The following is a 20,000-nucleotide window of genomic DNA, read 5'->3' on the forward strand; positions in this document are numbered from 1 at the left end:
TCATATGGAAGATTTCAAGAGAGAGGTAAGGCAGTTTCTTGCCATGCAACTAGATACCTTGTGGATCCAAAAGAAGCAAGAAGAAGCCAAGAGCGCTTTGGCCATCTTTTGTCCCAGGTGCACTAGAAAGCATCCTAGGAATGAATTTCCATTGCACTCCATAGAAGTGTGTTTTGTCTGTGAAGAAGACCATCCTACAAATCAGTGCCCTTCCTTGCCTAGACTCAAAGCTGCATATCAGAGGGCAAAAGGAGCCACTGAACCACTCTATTATCTGAACCAAAGGAGGCCACATGGACCCATACCTTACCAGCAGGGAATGCAAGGTACATCCCAGACCTATTATGACCCCTATCAAACCACTTCCATGCCTTCTTGGGGTCCCCCTGCTCATCCTTCCTGGTCCACACCCCCTCCTTGGTCGTATCCTCCTCAATATCATGCTCAACCAGCTGCTCATCCATTTCACCCCTACGCTCAGCCACAGCCTCAGTGGAATGCACCTCATCAAGGGTGGAGGCCCGAGTACAACTCTCATCCCGCTCCTGTGCCTCCACCACCTGCCCAACCGCAACCCCATCCTCATCCATCTCAAATATACACCCCCACTCAACTACCCATACCACCATTTCCAAACCTTCTCATTGGAATAGCTCAACCCAATTTCAAAGCTGAGGCACAACATGTCTAAACGACTCCGCTTGAGCTCAATGATATTCACCATAGCTCAAGAAGAGTATTGGAGAAAAGAGATTATATTGACAGCACTGAAGGATCACATCGAGCAAATAAGATTCAAGAGAGGAGATCAAAGAACCATGGGCTGCACTTGATGAAGAGAAGAGATCAGAATTAGAGATCGAGAAAGCTCCCTCATGGTTACCATCAAACCCTCCATGTAGTCAAGAGAAAAGTCAGCAAAAAGAGGAAGATGTGAAGGTCATGATAGAAGAAGATATGGAGAATGATCCAGATCAGCAAAAGGACCAAGGATATCAAAGCTATATTGAGACATGGTTCCAGACAGTCACTAAGTTGCAGCAGTACTCTCTTCCTCAGCTATGTTTGATCCCTTCAAAGTCAAATCATTTGGTCTCTGAGATCTGGATAGTTGTCAAAGCATGCATTTCAAGCCGCCACATCATTTTATCTCTAATCTCGATGTGCACATGGCTCCATTGGAAGTATGCTTATACTTGAAAAGAATTTTGTTTTTCAAGTAGGGTAGGGTAGGAAAAAAAAAATGAAAATAAAAATCTAGGGTGAAAACCTCCTCGAAGGCGCCTTAGATTGGCTCATTGATTTAAAACCTCCATGAGGCGGTCAATGGGTTGGAAAGAAGAGAAAATAAAAAGGAAATAAGATCCTTGGGTGAAAACCTCCCTTGGAGGCGCCTAGGGCAGGCAATTAGGGTGAAAACCTCCATGAGGCGCCCTAATTGTTTTTCAAAAAAAAAAAATGAGAGAGAGAAAAAGAAAAGAAAAATAAAGCTAATTTCCATTGAATAATTGCAGGTTGCAAGAAGGACATTGCAGGTCAGGAGGATCACTCAAAACAAAGACAAAGGAATTTTTGTGCCTTCTACAAGAAGTTCTGTATATCTACAGGAAACATCCTGTAGAACCTTCAAGCAAGCCAGTTTCGATTTTGGAAGGGAATATAAAGCTTGGAATCTATTGGTTATGCCTGCAAGCATCCATTTTTCAATTCCTCACCCTTTTCCATCATTTTTTCCACCTCATTTTGCTTCTTTTATGAAAACTGTGTTTTCTACAGGAAGTTCTGTGTCTGCTACAGGAAGCTTACAAAAAAGCCAAATTGATCTCCAAAGAGAACCCAAAGGCTGGGAATATGTCCACGAGGCATACACACATCCATTTTTCCATCCCTCACCCTTTTCCATCATTTTTTCCATGTCATTGTGCTTCTTTCCTCAAAACTGTGTTTTCTACAGGAAGTTCCTGTAGAAATTACAAGAAGTTAAAAATGGATTGAAAAGTATTTTGGAAAACATGGTAGCTTCCTCAAGGGTTCAGAAGTCCCCCTGCAATTTTCAAACTCCTCCTCCATCATCTCCATGCTTGCTCACAGCCCAAGCTCATTCGTTTTCACCATGCAAAAACTTGCAAAATGCTTTGAAGAAAAAATACATAGAACAGAATTTGTTTTTGCCCTAACTTGAAAACCATGCATCCATTTGAAAAACCGTTTTATGGGGAATTGTACAGGGGTGATGGAAACATGTCTGAGAATTTTCAGCCAATTCCAGTGCACGGTTTCCAAGAAATCAGCCTCCATCACCTTCATCCATTTTTGAATTTTCTTCATATCCGTGCATCCGTTTCAAAACCTGTTTCATGGGGAGATGCATACGGGTGATAGTAACCTACCCAAGCAGTTTCAGCCAATTCTGATGCACGGGTTCCGAGAAATTGATCTCTGAAATCTTCAACCATTTTCCATTTTTCTCGAAATTTGTGCATCCATTGATCTCAATTTTGCTATGGGAGGTGCATCATGATGATAGGAACATGCTTAGAAAGTTTCAGATCGATCCAATCTATCGTTCGGGAGCAATGGCGAAAACAAGTTTTGGTCCTGTGAAAATTCAGCAGCAGCAGCTTGAGGGTGCAGATCTGAACGTGGAAACGAACTCCTGCAGCTTAGATCCGGCTAGAGGATACCTGCACAAGCAAAATAACCACACATCAGACAACAAAGAGCTTATAGCACAAAGGATCCATCATGCAACCACCGAAACAGATGCATGCAGCAGCAAAAAGCACCTCACAGCAACCATTTGACTTCAGGTACGTGACTAAAACTCATTCCTCTGATTGCATGAATGTAATTCGGAAACAGCATGAGCAATGAGATGGTTGGGATTACAAAAATCGGTGGCCAGCTAACTGGCCACCCTCATCCAGTTCAACAGCACTCGGTGGGTGAATAAGACACGTGCGCTCAGCCATCTCAGGAGGAAATTGGGAAACAAGTAATGGTGACTGTTTGACCTTCAACGTGATTGATGGAGTGATCACAGGTAGGAAATATGATGATTTGTGGTAGCACTTCCGTCTGCATGGCCAGCACATGTTTTTGCCACCTCACCACAAATCACGCAGCAACTAAAGAAGGCTCGGCTGAAACTCACGAACTGTTGTTCATCTACACTTTCCACATCCTCAACTGAAGTGTGCACAATCAGTTAACCTATCGTCCTCCACTGAGTTTTTTTACCTGTCTTCGAGATTATGTTGTGTATCAAGCTCACTCAGAGGTGCAGGGGCGCTCTACAGGCGTTTCTACAGGAAGTTGCGCTACAGGAAACCCAGCATACGAAGAAGCTTGGATTGTTCACGTCGAGGGTGGCAATTCTCAGTGAGGTAGGCCTGAACATAACTTTCCCATGCAAATAATTCAAAAGGTGGTGAATTCAACGTGTTGAGGGGGTAGGGAAAATGTGAATGCAAGTCTGTCTATGAATTCAAAAGTCGTTTTCTTATTGCTGCCTGGAATTGTCTTCGTGGTCTGCATGCGAGATTTTCTCTAGGGTCTTGAATTAAAATCCCTCCTGTAGAAAAATTGAGACACTGTCAAGGCTCACCGGTGAAAAATTGTGAATTTTATATGACTGTGTGCATAACGGAGACGTAGCTCTACGCTCTGTGTAGAGAAATCTCAAAGTCCTCCTTCTGTACACAAGCAGGCAAGTTCAGAACAACAAAAACAGAGTTTTTTACCATGCCAGGAGGGTTCATTAGAAAAGAACCTTCGGACTCCAAGAAATCACGGGAAACCCCTGAGGTGGTGGACTTGTTTTCCCATGCATTGGAGAATGAAATGTTGCTGAGAATAAAACATCAAGGATTGGACATCAAACCTGAAATTATTGTGGTGACTCGGTTGATTCCTGAGGCCTATGGTACAACATGCAATCAACAAATTGAAAGAATTGGTGGAACACAACATTCAAGGATACTCCGGGTACCCTTTAGAACAGAAAAAGGAGTTCTGTAGAAATGGGTTTCTCGATTTGATGTGTGGCCTTACTTGGAAAGATTTTCAGAGGATGTATTAAATGAAGTAACAGCAGAGCTAAAAGGTCAACCTGATCTGATCATTGGCAATTACAGTGATGGAAATTTAGTTGCATCTCTGATTTCACATAGACAAGGAATCACTCAGTGCAACATAGCCCATGTTGTGGAGAAGACCAAATACCCAGATTCAGACATATACTGGAAAAAATATGAAGAAAAATGCATTTCTCTTGCCAGTTTACTGCAGATCCAATTGCAATGAATCATGCAGATTTTATTATCACTAGCACATATCAAGAGATTGCTGGAAGCAAGGATATTGTTGGACAGTATGAGAGCCACACTGCTTTCACCCTTCCTAGTCTTTATCGTGTGGTTCATGGAATTGATGTTTTTGATCCCAAATTCAACATTGTTTCTCCTGGAGCAGACATGCAGATTTATTTCCCTTATACAGAGGAGCAGCATTGTCTTACTGCTTTACATGGTTCAATTGAGGAACTCTTGTTCAATCCTGAACAGACAATTGAACACATGTGTGTTTTGAATGACCATAAAAAGCCCATTATATTTTCTATGGCAAGACTCGATAGAGTGAAAAACATGACAGGATTGGTTGAATGGTTTGCAAAGAAAAACACTTGAGGGATACTGTCCCCCACATTCTGGGGAGGAAACAATATACAGAATTCCCATTCTGATCAATGCACAAGCCAAAACAGAGCGTGAGGAAGCAAGATAGTGAGGCAGAGAAGAAAACTAAGGGTAAGGAAGCTAAGGGAAAGAAAACCTAGGGCAAGCCATCACAGGGGAAGCCACAGGAAAAGCAAGAAAGAAGAAGAAGGAAGAAACAGAGAGAAAAAACAAGTTTAATCCCTGGAAATTGTTGCAGGTTGCAGGAACACAATGCGGAAAGGGGGTCTCCAAACACAAGAAAAAGGGTCCCTACCAAGTTCCCAGGCATCCTCACATCCATCCCCTCCATGAACACTCATTTTTTTCAGGGTTCAGACACAATCTAGTCATGGTTCAACCTTCTACATGAAGCTACAGGACTTTCTACAGGAAGTTATGTATTTCTACGAGAACCATCCTGTAGAGCCTTTGGGCAGGCCAGAATCAATTATGGAGAGGGATTTGAAGCTTGAAGTCTGTTGAGGAGGCATGCAACCACTCTTTTCTTCCATCATCCACTGGTTTCATCTCCTTTCACCACCATTGCCACCATCTGATTGAATATACTTGCACAATCATACCAAAGCTGAGAATTCTTTAGGAAAAGGAGCAGGCAGTGGGAAGAAGCAAAGAGAAAAGCATGGTTTCATGACTGAGAAGAGAACATCACTTCAGAAGCTTAGCATGACATGGAGGCCACCAGGGCCATCAAAGATGAGGAGATAGATTGGTTGCTCAGAGGATGAGCAACACTTTCAGTAGGGGGTGATGATGAGCCCCAAAAATGGATAATTATATGGGCTCATTCAAGCTCCTAATTTGACTTAATCCACCATTCTCATTAGTTTATTGCATGTTTTTTATTATATTTATGCTAATAGAGTGAATTGGGTTAGTCATTATGCCAACAAGTCTAATGTGTGCTTTGTGTAGCCTTTTTGGTCAATTTGGAGACAAAATTGAAGGTTTTAATGAGCACTTGGCAGCCAAATTCGTGGGATAACAAGGGAGAGGATTTGTAGGAAGGTGTCCCCTTCATTTATGGGCTCTTACCTCGAATTCTCCACCATTAGCTCGGAGTTCAAGGGCCACCAAATCAATTACCACAAGGGCAGCCAAGCAAGTCAAGTAGGATTGTTGTTAACTGCAAGTTTTGGGCAGCCGAGTCCCTAAATTTTAGGAGGATTGTTGGGGTCCTCAATTTGTATAAATAAGAGGGCTTATGTCCTCATTTCAGTTAGTCACTTTATAGTCATTTTGTATTCATTTTTTAGTCATTTTGTAGTTTGATTTTTAGGCAGTAGATTAGCTTTGCTTTCAGCACATTTTCAAGTTCTCCTTGTGGACAGTTTTTGGAATGTAACATTACTTTTGATCAATAAAGATGAATCCAGCTTTGCACCAACTCTAAATCTCTCTTAGGAGGTTGTAGCTCTTGGGGTTGGGCCCATCTCAAGTGCCCAGTACCTCCTTTGTTTACTTTCATGTCTCTTTGCTGCATTCTTAGAATAAAATCTGTTAATTAGATTTAAACCTTGTTTTATTATTTAGGTTGTTTTTTATGAGTAAAATAGCTTTTCATGCTCAGATTTAGTTGATAGGTTGTTAACAGAAAAAGCTTCAAGAAAAGGGCCAACAAACATCTGTGGTTTCACCTCTCCCTCAGTGGGATTAGGAGCTGTGACTAGGATGACTTTGCTGCCCACAAAAACACTGATTTTGCTTTGCCATGCAATCACTAGTGTTTGATCTTCATGTGTAGAAGTTGGTTACAAGTTCAGACTTTCGTTTTCTTAGTTACATGAGTTAAAATACATGGTTTCATTGCAGGTCACACTTCTGTTCATTCTCTTTACTGACAGCTAGCAAATTAGGTCAACGTAACTAGGTCTTTGAATTTATAAGTCTTTGTTGGTTCAGATTGGAAAAACGACTTGCAGAGAACCTGTACAACTCATTTATCTACTTATTCTCCATCAGCACCATCCACTCCACCCTCTACTTATAATCCTTACCTCACGTTTGCCACATTTGCTCACATAACCCTAGTTTTTGTACATCATTGTTTCAGCCTTCTTTGAGCCAACTTAGCTATCTACACCTTCTCACCACTCCATCCACCAGTCCCTGGGCCACTTCAGACCCCTATCCTACCTCCATATCCATTCATGCATCTTCCCTCACTCACCCATCCTCCAAAATCCAATTTTTAAACATCCTGTAGAAATTTCTGAACATCCTGTAGAACCCCTGCAGACTTCCTGTAGAAGCTCACGAATGAGGTTTCTTGATAGCCAAACTCTGTGAAACTCTCTGGAAGGGTGTTAGGGACCCCTTAGGCCCTCTCTGAACCTTCCCGACCTCTTCCAAGCATTTCCTCTCGCCAATCCACCTCTGCACAGTCAAAAACAGTTAAATTGTATGCATGATAATTGTGACAACTTATTCAAAAATACAAAAAGATGTTTTCTTCAGATAGTGATAACTTAGAAACATGCATTTTACCTTCCTAGAAGTCAATGGCATCTCTTTCAGTAGTTTGCATTCTCTCCTTTGCATCAGTAGGACTAGCTGGTAGAATTAGGGTTTGCTAGGGTTTGCGTTACTTTTTGGCTTTCAATTTCTTTCCGCAAGTAGATTAGCTTCCTTTGAGTTAGCTTTCATCCATCGGTTAAAAAGCTTCTTCTAAGAGCTCATAGAAGTTGGCTTAAGCCCCTAGTGGACTTGTGCCAGTTGTCCAAGTGACAGCTGCGGCAAGAGCTAGTACTTGTGCATACAGCACCGTCGCTTCCAAGTTTGTTACGAACTACCGGGTTGATAAAAGTAAAGAAGGGAGTCCCAGGAGTTGCAGAATTATTGCTACAATATTGGAGCCCACCATCATGTCTATGGTGGGGTGGTCTGTGGAAACCTTTAACCTGGTCGGATTTGCTTATGATTAATAAAATCTAAGTTCTCTTACTTTTTCACCCATTTATATGTGGATTTAATGGTTGTCATATCTCTGATATTTACATGGTTTTATGTTGGTTAAAGCATGGTTGAATGACTAGTTTATGTCATGGTTATTTCATATATTTACTTGTAACCTTTAAATGGATGGATGCACAACCTAGTTGATGATGTAGTAGCTCAATGGAGAAGGAGGTGATCCATCTAGTTATGTATCGTAAGTTTTTTCAGTTATTTATGGTTTGTCTTGTCTCCTAGACCTGTAGGTTGCATTGATGACAGGAGTTTGACAGAATGTCAGTCCCAGTCAGGGATGCTTAGGCCTAGTCCTGAGGGTGATTTTTTATTCATCGACATTTCTATCATGCTTTTAATGAGTTCGAGAAGTTACAACAAGTTCTGGGCAGAGGCCAGGATTCTGGGGTAGAAAAATGGCTTAAATCTTGGGGTGGTTGGCATAGAACTCACAATTTTGGCCCACAGTCACTAGTAAGCAGGCCTATGAGAGCGACTTTGGGTTGTTGGTCGCTCCCTTGCACATAGCATGAGAGAGACTATGGCATAAGAGCTGCAGAATAGTAGTGGGACATAGGGACAGGTTGTCTGAGTGGATGACTTGTCTCCTGAGGGGTTTGTTGATGATGTTGGATGACTGTATGTGATGTTCCATCAATTCCACTTCCTTAAGGTGACATGGGAAGTCAAATATGATCATAGTAGTGTCTCTTCTCATGTTTATCCCGATAGAGCATGGTTACTCTGGGTCGACTTGGGAGGGGGTGTTACAGATTGGTATTAGAGCATGGTTGTAGGCTCTTTGGGCCATATTTGGTGCTATAGATATGGATGAATGTGTTGGTAATGCATGCATGTCAGTTGCGTGTGCGGCTCGTACACTAGTGTTCCATGTGCTTGTTGCACTACATCATATTGATCATGGAAGAAGTAAGGTTATCATGAGTAACTTGATGTCGATTTTATGGAATGCATCGTCATGAGTATATGACTGGTTATACAATTATATGCATCTTGATTACATCCTTTTATCTTGGGTTGCATTCTTGGTTATTTGATTGCATGCATCAGCCTTGTAGGTTGATTACAAGAATTGATCGCTTATGCTCGACTACATTCGGTTATGCGTATGTGTAATTGATTAGGTATTGCTTGTGTAGGTTGATAGTTGCATGAGGCAATGTGTATACTGGAGTAATGGTTGTTGTCATGCATGAGGTAATATCATGCATTGTTGATATGGCCTTGTATTGATGACTGGACCCTAGCTATTATGACGGTTATGCATTGATGCACTTATTGATATATGTCTATATGTTATTATGGATATGTTGTACATGCATCAAGATGATTTGATGATCTTGCATATAAGGTATCCTACCCGAATTATGATAAGGTACGTTGATTTATGGTGATTTGGTTTAGCTGACATAATATGCCTTGTAGGAAAGAGATCAAATGGCTAGCAAGGTGGTAGACTACATAGAATCTCCCTATGAATCAGATGGGCAGAATGGTGTGGGGAACTCTTATGATTTGGAAGACACATTGAGAAGCTTGTAGGAAGAAACAAGGAGTTCCAAGGCAGACAATGACAAAATCATGCAGGCACGAGAAACAAGCAGAGGTGAATGTGATATTACTTCAGAGTTTGTTAGATTTGTAGTGACAAGGACCTCCTCGGATCATCCATGGACATGAAGAAAGAACTAATGGGGCATATGGAAACAGGTCTCATAGTAGATATAGGTCAGATAGATCTAACACTATCAGAGATGACAAGAGGTTGGACACTTCGGATAGGAGGGGTGAAAGACACATGTATTACTCTAGTTTTGGTTCTGATAGACATCATGATCATCATCATTATCATCCATACAGGAGGAATGATAGGGGATACTTGTCGGATGAGTTCAAGAAGGAAAATCCACCTACGTTTTATGGAGAGATCAAGAAATATAAATATGAGGAGGCTTGGTTTGTTGGCATGCGAAAATCCTTTAGATTGCATGATTAATTAGAAAACATGAAAGGAAGGATAACCCTTTTCAGTCTCAAATGTAAAGCATACATTCGGTGGGAAGACGTGAAGAATGTCAAGGACATACATGAAGATGATTTGAATTGGCATGAATTTGAAAGGCTCTTCAAGAAGAACTACTTGTCTGAGAGGTATTATGATGATAGAGCTAAGGAGTTTTATGATTTGCAGATGGGTTCTATGACGAATGAGTAGTATACTAGCAGATTTTTGGAGCTGTTGAGATATGTACCTTGCCTTAGAGAGGAGAAGGCCAAGGTTCAGAGATTCATCAGTGGATTTCCAGTAGCATACAGAGATCAGATTGAGTTTGATGGCCCTAGATCGTTGGACGAGGCCATCCGAAAGTTGAAGCATTGTGATGAGCATTCAAAGGGAAAAGTTGATCCTAGACATGACTTGAAGATAAATGAGAAAGCTAAAGGAAAATGGCCATCAAAGCAAGGAATACCTCAAGATGAAAGTGAGAAAGATAATGAAGTTCCTTACAAGAGATTCAATATAGATAAGAAAGGACATGGAGAGCAGCAGGCTAGAGGTGGTGGTAGGGAACCATTGTAGTGTTGGATATGTGGTAAGGATCATCGTAAGAGGGATTTTTAGTAGTATAAGAGTGGTGGTAGACCCCATATCTATAGTTATTAGGAGGCACATACAGTTGGCAATGTTGGTCATATCATTCCTCAGATTTATGTAGTTGTGGACAACAACAGGAAAATCATCAGGCATCAATCATTGAGATGGATGGTAAGCTTTGTTATCAATTTGTTTCTATTTTGATTAATCCTAGATCTAAATATAGTTATATTAGTCCTGACATCGTGGATAAGTTTGGATTGAGAAAAGAAGTGCATGTAGAGTCTTGGTTGGTACAGTTGGCTACAGGTACAAAGAAGAGAGTTCACTAATGGGTAAGAGCTTATGCATTTGAGTTAAATCGTATGCCTACAAAAGTGCATTTGAATGTATTTCCATTGGGATCATATAGTATGCTTTTGGGTATGGATTGACTATACCTTCACAGAACCAAAGTGGATTCCTTCGACAAGGCCAATGAGTGTGTGGATGATTGTGGGGAAAAGAGGACCTTGCAGGGAAAGAAGAAGCCTACATCAGTGTGGATGGTTATTTCTATGTAGGCTATGCGTAGTTGTAGAAAAGGTTGTGCGATGTTTGCAGTACACATTTCCAGTGACAAGGGTAAGGAGGTTGAGGATGAAGATGTGTGGAGTATGTATCCATTTTTGAAGTAGTTTTAGGATGTATTTCTTCAGGACATTGTAGAGTTTCCACCTCACATGGAGGTAGAATTTTCTATTGAGCTAGTGCCAGGGGAAACTCGAGCATCAAAGGTACCTTACATGATGAGAACACCTAATTTGGTAGAGTTGAAGTTGCAGCTAAAGGAAATGTTGGACAAAGGATACATCAGATCCATTGTATCACCTTGGGGCGCACCAGTGTTGTTCGTAAAGAAGAAAGATGGTACTCTTATATTGTGCATTGATTACAGGAAGCTGAATAAGGTAAAAATAAAGAACATGCACCCTTTTTCGAGGATTGATGATTCGAATTAGATCCATAAAAGACTGTCAAAGAACCATGACTGTATCTGGTCGGGACAAATCTCTAAAAATTCAAAACCGTGATAAAAAACACCCCTAAACCAGTGGCAATGGCAGCCAGCGTGGAACGATGAAGACCTCGGTCAAAGCGCGCTAACCGAGGCCCATGGAGACTGCGCAAGAGGTCAAAGTAGCCCCTGGGAGCCCCAGATCGGGAAAAGGAGGTGGATTTTGATGCACGAATCGCACATCGCTAGGAAAACAGGGCCAAAATGGGGGAAGCTCGAGCACACGAATGCATGGGGAACTGGAGAATTGTGGCTGAAAAGGCGAACAATGCTAAAAGGACAAAGGTGGGACCCACGCTATGGAAACCAGCAATATTGATCGAGGCGCCCTCAAACGGTAAGTGGTTTTGGATGGAAGCAGAGCAATCCCATTCATCGAGCGATGCATGGCAAGCGGAGGTGAGAGAAAACCTCCGTTGATCACGCGCTATTGGTCAAGCAAGTCAACTACGTGGGACGTGCGTATGACGTTAGATATGGAGGCCCCAGATTGGACGACTAAGATCGCGCCCGATGGAGGAAGCAAAATCGATGAAGGAATACGCCACGATTTGTAAAGATTTGGAATCCATTTGACCATCGTGGTGGAGGAAAGACTTCATCCATAATGAAACTAAAGAAACGAACCGACAAAGCAGGCTAGTGCTATTTAGAGGAGGACATGTGGCCACTCCCTGAGCGTTCATGATGGCACCAAATAGGGAACTCTAACTGCAGTTGCAGAAGGTGAATCGACAGAGGTGGAAGAGGAACCGAACAGGCATTAGAACAAATGACTGAAAGCCATGAACAGAGATAGAATACACAGTCAAGTCGGAGAACAGTTCGAGAGACGAAGAAAGACCAGAATCCTGAGAGGAGGACGGAATACACAGAGAAAGAAGGGAGTGAAGCAAAAGCAGAAAGAGGACAAAGGGCCGAGTTGTCCAGAGGCAGCGTCGAGCACCAGAGCTTGAGAGATTCAAGCCATCCCATAGGGGAATCGGTCTGGACTAAGCACCACATTTGGCTCTTTCCACTGTAGACCAGAAGGTCACAGAGCTGGTAGGAAGAAGAAGTCTGTGCACTCAAGTGGCTTGGGGAATCCAAGAACCACCCTGCCAAGCAAACCTACTTCAGGAGAACTCACATTGAGTCCCTGCATTGTAGCTCTCTACTTAAAGACAAAATAAAACAAGGCCACAACTGAAAGTTGGACTAGAGATGTAGCCCTAAAGAATAGGGTGAACTACTTAGTAAAATTCTTGCGTCTTTGTGTTTGCTTACTGTATTTCTCTGTGGTCTTTCCATTTTAATGTCTGTGTATTAGCAATATGATCGATCTGTTGCTTATAAAACATAGAACACAAACCAGCACATGAGTCTGTAATACCTTTGTGTAATAAATCTTCAACTGATGTCACTCATAGGGTGATTATCAGATCAATTGGTATCAGAGCTTTAGTCTGTAAGGTTGGACAAGCTTGTGTTGGTTTATCTATTGAATTCTCATTAGATCAAAGCTCAAATTAGGAGAAGGAGAGTTGGTCGAAAATAATCCTGAAATTGGGAGAGTCTATCCTCGGAAGACAATGTCAGAGGAAGGTTCTATGGGGTTGGACCCTCAATTCATGGAGAGTTTCCTAGCTATAAATTCTATGGTAGAAGAAATGTATAGGGACTTTAGAAAGCATAAGGATGAAGATTCATTAGGTTCTAAACAAGATAAAGAAGAAGATGAGTCTCATTCCCATGACCACTCAAAAGGAAAATGGAAAGAGGAAAGCTTTCTCACACCTCCTAATAGCCCTGTGCATAATAAGAAAGCATATTTTATTAAGCTAGATGTTAAATTTGATTTGCCTATATATGATGGAGAGCTAAATGCTGAAAAGTTGGAAAATTGGATTAGATAAATTGATGTTTATTGCAGAGTGTAGAATATCAACTCAGACAAGAGCAAAATCCAGCTGGCAAGCCTACGCCTAGGAGGCACTGTCTTGGTTTGGTGGGAAGGTAGAACCCAAGCTGATATGAAAAATCATGGTAAGACCATCTCTGTCTAGAGTGAATTTGTTGCTGCAATCAAGAAACAGTTCTATCCATTGGCCTACATGCAACAAGCCATGATGAGTTGGCAAACTCTTCGGTACTTGAAAGGGAAAAGTGTACAAGGGTATACTCAAGAATTCAAAAAGAGAGCATTGATGTTGGGTATCTCATTAGACTCACCAGAGACTCTTTTGAAGTACATTGGTGGTCTACACAGCTACATGAGGCATACCATCCTCATGTTTAATCCCACTAGTATGGATGAGGTATCTGTACAAGCTACTCATCTAGAAGCTAGAGGAAAGAATGGAAATCCAGAAGTTGGGGGACCATCCCAACCCACTGTAAGCAAGAGCAAGGAGAAAAGAAAGTAGAAGTGGAAAGAAAGGAAGGCTAACACTGCACAGAAAGGCAAAGCTTCATGCACTCACTATAAAAAGGAGGGGCATGATGATGAGCACTGTTGGATTCTGCATCCAAAGTTGAGACCTAAGAAGTCTGAGGGAAATAAGAAGAAGACTGTTGCAGCTATTCAAAAAGATTTTGGGGTCAGACTCGGGAGATGAAATAATCATTGCAGCCACAGGTATAAAAGGTAAGAATTCTGAAGCATCTACTAGTAATTCTGCTCAAACTATTATTGATGAAGAACATGAGAGAAAAAGACATGAGCTTTTCCATATTCGAGTTATTTCCAAACATCAAAAGATTTATACTTTGATAGTGGCTCACAAGTAAATTTTATTTCTGAAGCAATTGTAAAGAAATTGGGATTAGCAACTACACCTCACAAAAAACCATACCCATTAGCATGGTTGAATGATAAAGCACAACTACAAGTGACTAGATAGTGCAAACTCAAGTTTTCTTTTGGGTTAGCATTTGTAGATGAGGTTGAGTTAGATATAATTCCTTTGGATATATGTGGAATTGTTTTAGGAAGTCCTTACTTGTATGATAGAAAGGCTATTTTCTATAGAGCTGAGAATAAGTATCTACTTGTTGAAGATGGAATCGAATACTTTGTAAGAGTTCACAAGCTCAAGAATAATTATACTCTCATAAATTCTGGGCAGATGAAAAGAATGATAAATTCATGCAAACAATTCTTACTAATGGTTGTAAAGAGAAGAAACCTGATAAAACCAATGTATTTGAGGGTTGTAATGCTCAGCAACAAGATGATATAGAAAACATTGTCTCAGAGTATGATGTCATGTTTCAGGAACCTAAAGGTCTGCCACCCAAAAAGGAAATAGTACATGATATTATTTTGTAGCAAGATGTTCCATTGCCTAACATTGGGATGTACAAGTTGTCTGCTTTAGAGAATGCTGAAATAAAGAAGTAGGTGCAGGAGTTGCTCGAGAAGGGATTCATCAGGCCTAGCACATCACCATGTGGGTCACCAATCGTTTTGGTGAGAAAGAAAGATGGCTCGTGGAGAATGTGCATTGACTACCGAGCACTGAATAAGATAACAATAAAAAATCGCTATCCCCTTCCTCGCATAGATGATGTTTTAGATCAATTGAAGGAAGTTGTTTATTTCACCAAGCTGGACTTGCACAGTGGAGACCATCAGGTCAGAGTTGCAGAGAAAGATGCATGGAAGACTACTTTCAAAACAAAGTAGGGATTGTATGAGTGGCTGGTTATTCCTTTTGGCTTGACCAATGCTCCTGCTACTTTCATGAGATTAATGAATGATGTACTCAGGCCTTTTCTTGATGATTTTGTTATTATATATCTGGATGACATTCTGATTTTTAGTAAAATGTGGGAAGAACATTTAAAGCATGTTAAGCAGACATTAGATGTTTTGAAAAGAGAAAAACTATATGTTAAACTCTCAAAATGTGAATTTGGCAAAACATCTCTAAATTATTTGGGTCATATAGTAGGGGGTGGTGAATTGAAAATAGATCCCTCTAAAATGGCAGTCATTGTAAACTGGCCTAAGCCCAAGTCTACTACAGAAGTGACAAGCTTCTTAGGAGCAGCACAATATTGGAGGAAGTTCATTTCTAACTTTTCCTCAAGTGAAACTCCCTTACATGCTTTGATAGGATTGAACAAGGTGTTTTAGTGGGGAGGCAAACATCAGAAAGCCTTCGACACCTTGAAAGAAAAGATCAGTACAACACCTGTATTGGCACTGCCTGGTCTACAAAGACCATTTGAAATCTAAACAGATGCCAGTGACTATGCCATGGGAGCAGTGTTGACACAGCACGGTAAACCCATATGTTATCATTCTGAGACTTTTAATCCTGCAGTAGTTACCTATCCTACATATGATAAAGAATTGTATGCATTAGTTCAGAGTGTGAGAAAGTGGAAACATTACTTAATGGGAAAAGAGACAGTAATACACACTGATCATCAGCCACTTTAATATCTACACTCCCAAACTAAGTTGCAGCAATCAAGCCATTACAGATGGATGGGTTTTCTACAACAACTTCATCATTCATCAGATATAAAAAGGGCGTACACAACAAAGTTGCAAATATGTTATCTAGACCCATTATAAATGCATTTACTATACTTAAGCATAATTTTGTGCTACATGAAAGCTACATAGAAAAATATGCTCAAGATATAGACTTTAAAGATGTATATGCAACTTTCAGTCAAGGCAAAAAGGTAGAATAATTGGACTATCATATGAAGGACCGACTCTTATACCATTGTGGGAAACTCTGCATTCCACAAACTGAGAGAGTAATGATAATTAGGGAAGCACACATTTCTCTGATATCAGGTCACTTCGGGGCAAGAAAAATAGTTGCACAGCTGCAAAGGTTTTGTTATTGGCTAAAAATGAATGAGACAGTTTCTAGATATGTAAGAGGATGTACTATGTGTGCTAAAAGCAAGCCCAGTAATAGAAAACTAGGTTTGTACACTCCTTTACCAGTTCCTTCTCACCCTTGGGAAAGTGTTTCCATGGATTTTGTTGGAGGACTGCCTAAATTTAGGAAAGGTCATGATTATCTATATGTGGTTGTGGATAGGTTCAGCAAAATGTGTATTTTGATACCTTGTAATAAACAAATTACAACTGAACAAAATGCAAAATTATTCTTTGAACATGTATGGGTTCATTTTGGATTACCCACTTCTATTGATCCAATCGAGACACCCGATTTGTGGGGAAGTTTTGGTCAAGTCTGTGGGAACTGATGGACACCCAACTGAAGAAAAGCACATCTTTTCATCCACAAACCGATGGCCAGATAGAAGTAGTTAACAGGACAGTGATCCAGTTACTCAGGGGATATTGCAGCAAACATCCTAAGCTTTGGGATGAACAATTGTGTTATGTGAAGCATGCTTACAACAGAGCCAAACACTCTTCTACACAGAGATCTCCTTTTGAGACCTGTTTTGGTTTCATACCAAGGTCTCCTTTGGATTTTGTCTTTGGTAAAGATACCATGGTTGATGGACACAGTGATATGGACAATGCAACTAGATTCATTAAACAGATCCAAGAGATCCACCAGGCAGTACAGGAACAACTAGAAAAGAGCCAAGCCAAATACAAGGCTAGGCATGACAAGCATCGGATGGAGCATATTTTTCAAGTTGGAGACCAGGTCTAGCTGTATATCAGCAAGGACAGGATGCAAGGTGAAGGTAAAAAGCTAAAGGCTATCAGGTATGGACCTTTTAAGATACTTGGGAAGATTGGTGAAAATGATTTTAGCCTTTATCTATGAGCTTACATGCACATCCACTCAGTCATAAATGCAGATTGCTTGAGATTGTTTGAAACTTCTCTAATTGAGGATCTTGAAGAGCAAAGTCAATTGCCTTCTATTGATGACCTGCTACCTGAATATCTTAATGAATTGTAGGAAGACACAGTCTTGGACAGGAAAGTGAGGACGACATGTAGAGGAGATGTTGAGTACCTCAGAATTGGACTCAAAGGTTCAAAGCCGAGCAGTGCAAAGTGGATTGAGATTGGACAAGTGAGACATAAGTATCCTCACTTAGTCGATGCTTGAAGAAAACCAACTTTTGGTGGTCCAAAATCTTTTTCAGTGGGAAGGCTATGATCCAAATTGGATCCATAAAATATTGTCAAAGAACCATGACTATATCTGGTCGGGACAAATCTCTAAGAATTCAGAACCGTGATCAAAAACACCCCTAAACCAGTGGCAATGGTAGCCAGCGTGGAACGACAAGGACCTCGGTCAAAGTGTGTCGACCAAGGCCCATGGAGACTATGCAGAAGGTCAAAGTAGCCTCTGGGAGCCTTGGATCAGGAAAAGGAGGTGGATTTTGATGCGCAATTAGCGCTAATCAGGCATCGCTGGGAAAACAGGGCCAAAATGGGGGAAGCCCGAGCACACGGATGCATGGGGAATCGGAGAACCGTGACCGAAAAGGTGAACAATGCTAAAAGGACAATGGCGGGACTCGCGCCTTGCGAACCGGCGGTATTGATCTGGGCGCCCTCAAACAGTAAGCGGTTTTGGATGGAAGCGGAGCGATCCCACTCATCGAGCGACGCGTGGCAAGTGGAGGTGAGAGAAAATCGTCGTTGATCGTGCTCTATCAGTCAAGCAAGTCAACCGTGTGGGACGTGCGTATGATGTTGGATCTAGAGGCCCTAGATCGGATGGCTAAGATCGTGCCTGATGGAGGAAGCATAATCAACGAAGGAATACGCCGCGATTTGTAAAGATTTGGAATCCGTTTGACAGCCATGGTGGAGGAAAGACTTCATCCACGATGAAACTCAAGAAACGAACCGACGAAGTAGGACGGCGTTGTTTAGAGGAGGACATGTGGCCACTCCCTGAGTGTTCATGATGACGCCGAACATGGAATTCCAAGCACAGCTGCAGAAGGTGATTCGATAGAGGCGGAAGAGGAACCGAATAGGCATTGGAACAAATGATTAAAAGCCATGAATAGAGACAGAATACACAGTCAAGTCGGAGAACAGTCCGAGAGATGGAGAAAGACCAGAATACCGAGAGGAGGATGGAATACATAGAGAAAGAAGAGAGTGAAGCAAAAGCAGAAAGAGGGCAGAGGGTCGAGCTATCTAAAGGCAGCATCGAGCACCAGAGCTTGAGAGATTCAAGCCATCCCATAGGGGAGTCTGTCTGGACTGAGCACCACATTTGGCTCTTTCCACTGTAGACCAGAAGATCACAAAGCTGGTAGGAAGAAGAAGTATGTGTACTCAAGTGGCTTGGGGAATCCAAGAACCACCCTACTAAGAAAACCTGCTTCAGGAGAACTCACATTGAGTCCCTGCATTGTAGTTCTCTGCTTAAAGACACAATAAAACAAGGCCACCACTGAAAGTTGGACCAAATATGTAGCCCTGGAGAATAGGGTGAAATCCTTATTAAAATTCTTGTGTCTTTGTGTTTTCTTGTTTTATTTCTCTCCGGTCTTTCCATTTTAATGTCTGTATTGGCAATTTGATCAATCTGTTGCTTAAATAACACAGAAAACACACCAACACATGAGTCTGTAATACCTTTGTTTAATAAATCTTCAACTGATGTCACTCATAGGGTGATTATCAGATCAATTGATGATTTGTTTGATCAGTTAAAGGGAGAAGCAATGTTCTCTAAGATTGACTTGAGATCGTTATACCATCAGGTACACATCAAGGAATAGGATATCTTCAAGACTTCGTTCAAGAACAGGTATGGGCATTATGATTTTGTTGTTGTTCCATTCGGTTTGACTAATGCTCTAGCTACATTCATGTGTTTGATGAATAGCGTGTTGCTTCCTTATTTGGACAAGTTTTTTATTGTGTTCATTGATGACATACTGGTATATTTTAAGAATGAGGATGAACATGTCGAACATTTAGCAGCAGTGTTGAGGTTGCTAAGAGAGCATTACTTGTATGCTAAACTTAGAAAGTGCAAGTACTTTTAGATAGAGATACACTACTTGGTACATGTTGTCTCCAAGGAAGCCATAGCAGTAGATCCAGAAAAGATAAGGGCCATCATGGAATGGGCAACTCCTAAGAATGTAGATGAGGTGAGATCATTCATGGGATTGTTAAGTTACTACAGGAGGTTCATCAGGAAATTCTCACACATTGCATATCCTATCACATCATTGCAGTGGAAAGGTAAGAAGTTTTAATGGATGACGGAATGTGAAGATAGTTTTGAGAAGCTTAAGAAGCCATTGACAAATGCACCAGTGCTAAATATTGTGGATCCACACAAGGAGTTTTTCGTGTGTATAGATGCTTATAAGAGGGGACATGGTGAAGTTCTCATGCAAGAAGGATAGGTAGCGTGCTCTGAGTAATAAAAACTAAATGAGAATAAGCATAACTATCTGATGCCTAATCTTGAGCTAGCAACGATTATACATGCATTGAAGATGTGGAGACATTATCTTTTGGGCAGGAGGTTTAAATTGACGAGAAATCATAGTGGGTTGAGGTATTTGTTCAACCAACTGAATCTAAATGCCAAGAAAGCTAGATGGTTGGCCACCCTTAGTGAGTTTGACTTTGAGATCAGATACATCAAAGGGAAGGAGAACTGGGTTGCAGATGCTCATAGCAGGAAGGTACAGGTAAATCATATAGAATCTA

At 41.2% G+C, this 20,000-nt stretch overlaps 1 pseudogene; it reads left to right on the forward strand.

The window, feature by feature from the left end:
* The first annotated feature begins 4,262 nt into the window (after positions 1–4,262).
* LOC149256195 (sucrose synthase 1 pseudogene) lies at positions 4,263–4,688 on the forward strand (annotated as a pseudogene).
* The last annotated feature ends 15,312 nt before the right edge of the window (positions 4,689–20,000 follow it).

Source organism: Pinus tabuliformis, chromosome 7 (genome assembly GCF_031772625.1).
Source record: "Pinus tabuliformis cultivar Carrire ecotype Pingquan chromosome 7, CPIR1, whole genome shotgun sequence".
In the NCBI taxonomy this organism is placed as follows: Eukaryota; Viridiplantae; Streptophyta; class Pinopsida; order Pinales; family Pinaceae; genus Pinus; species Pinus tabuliformis.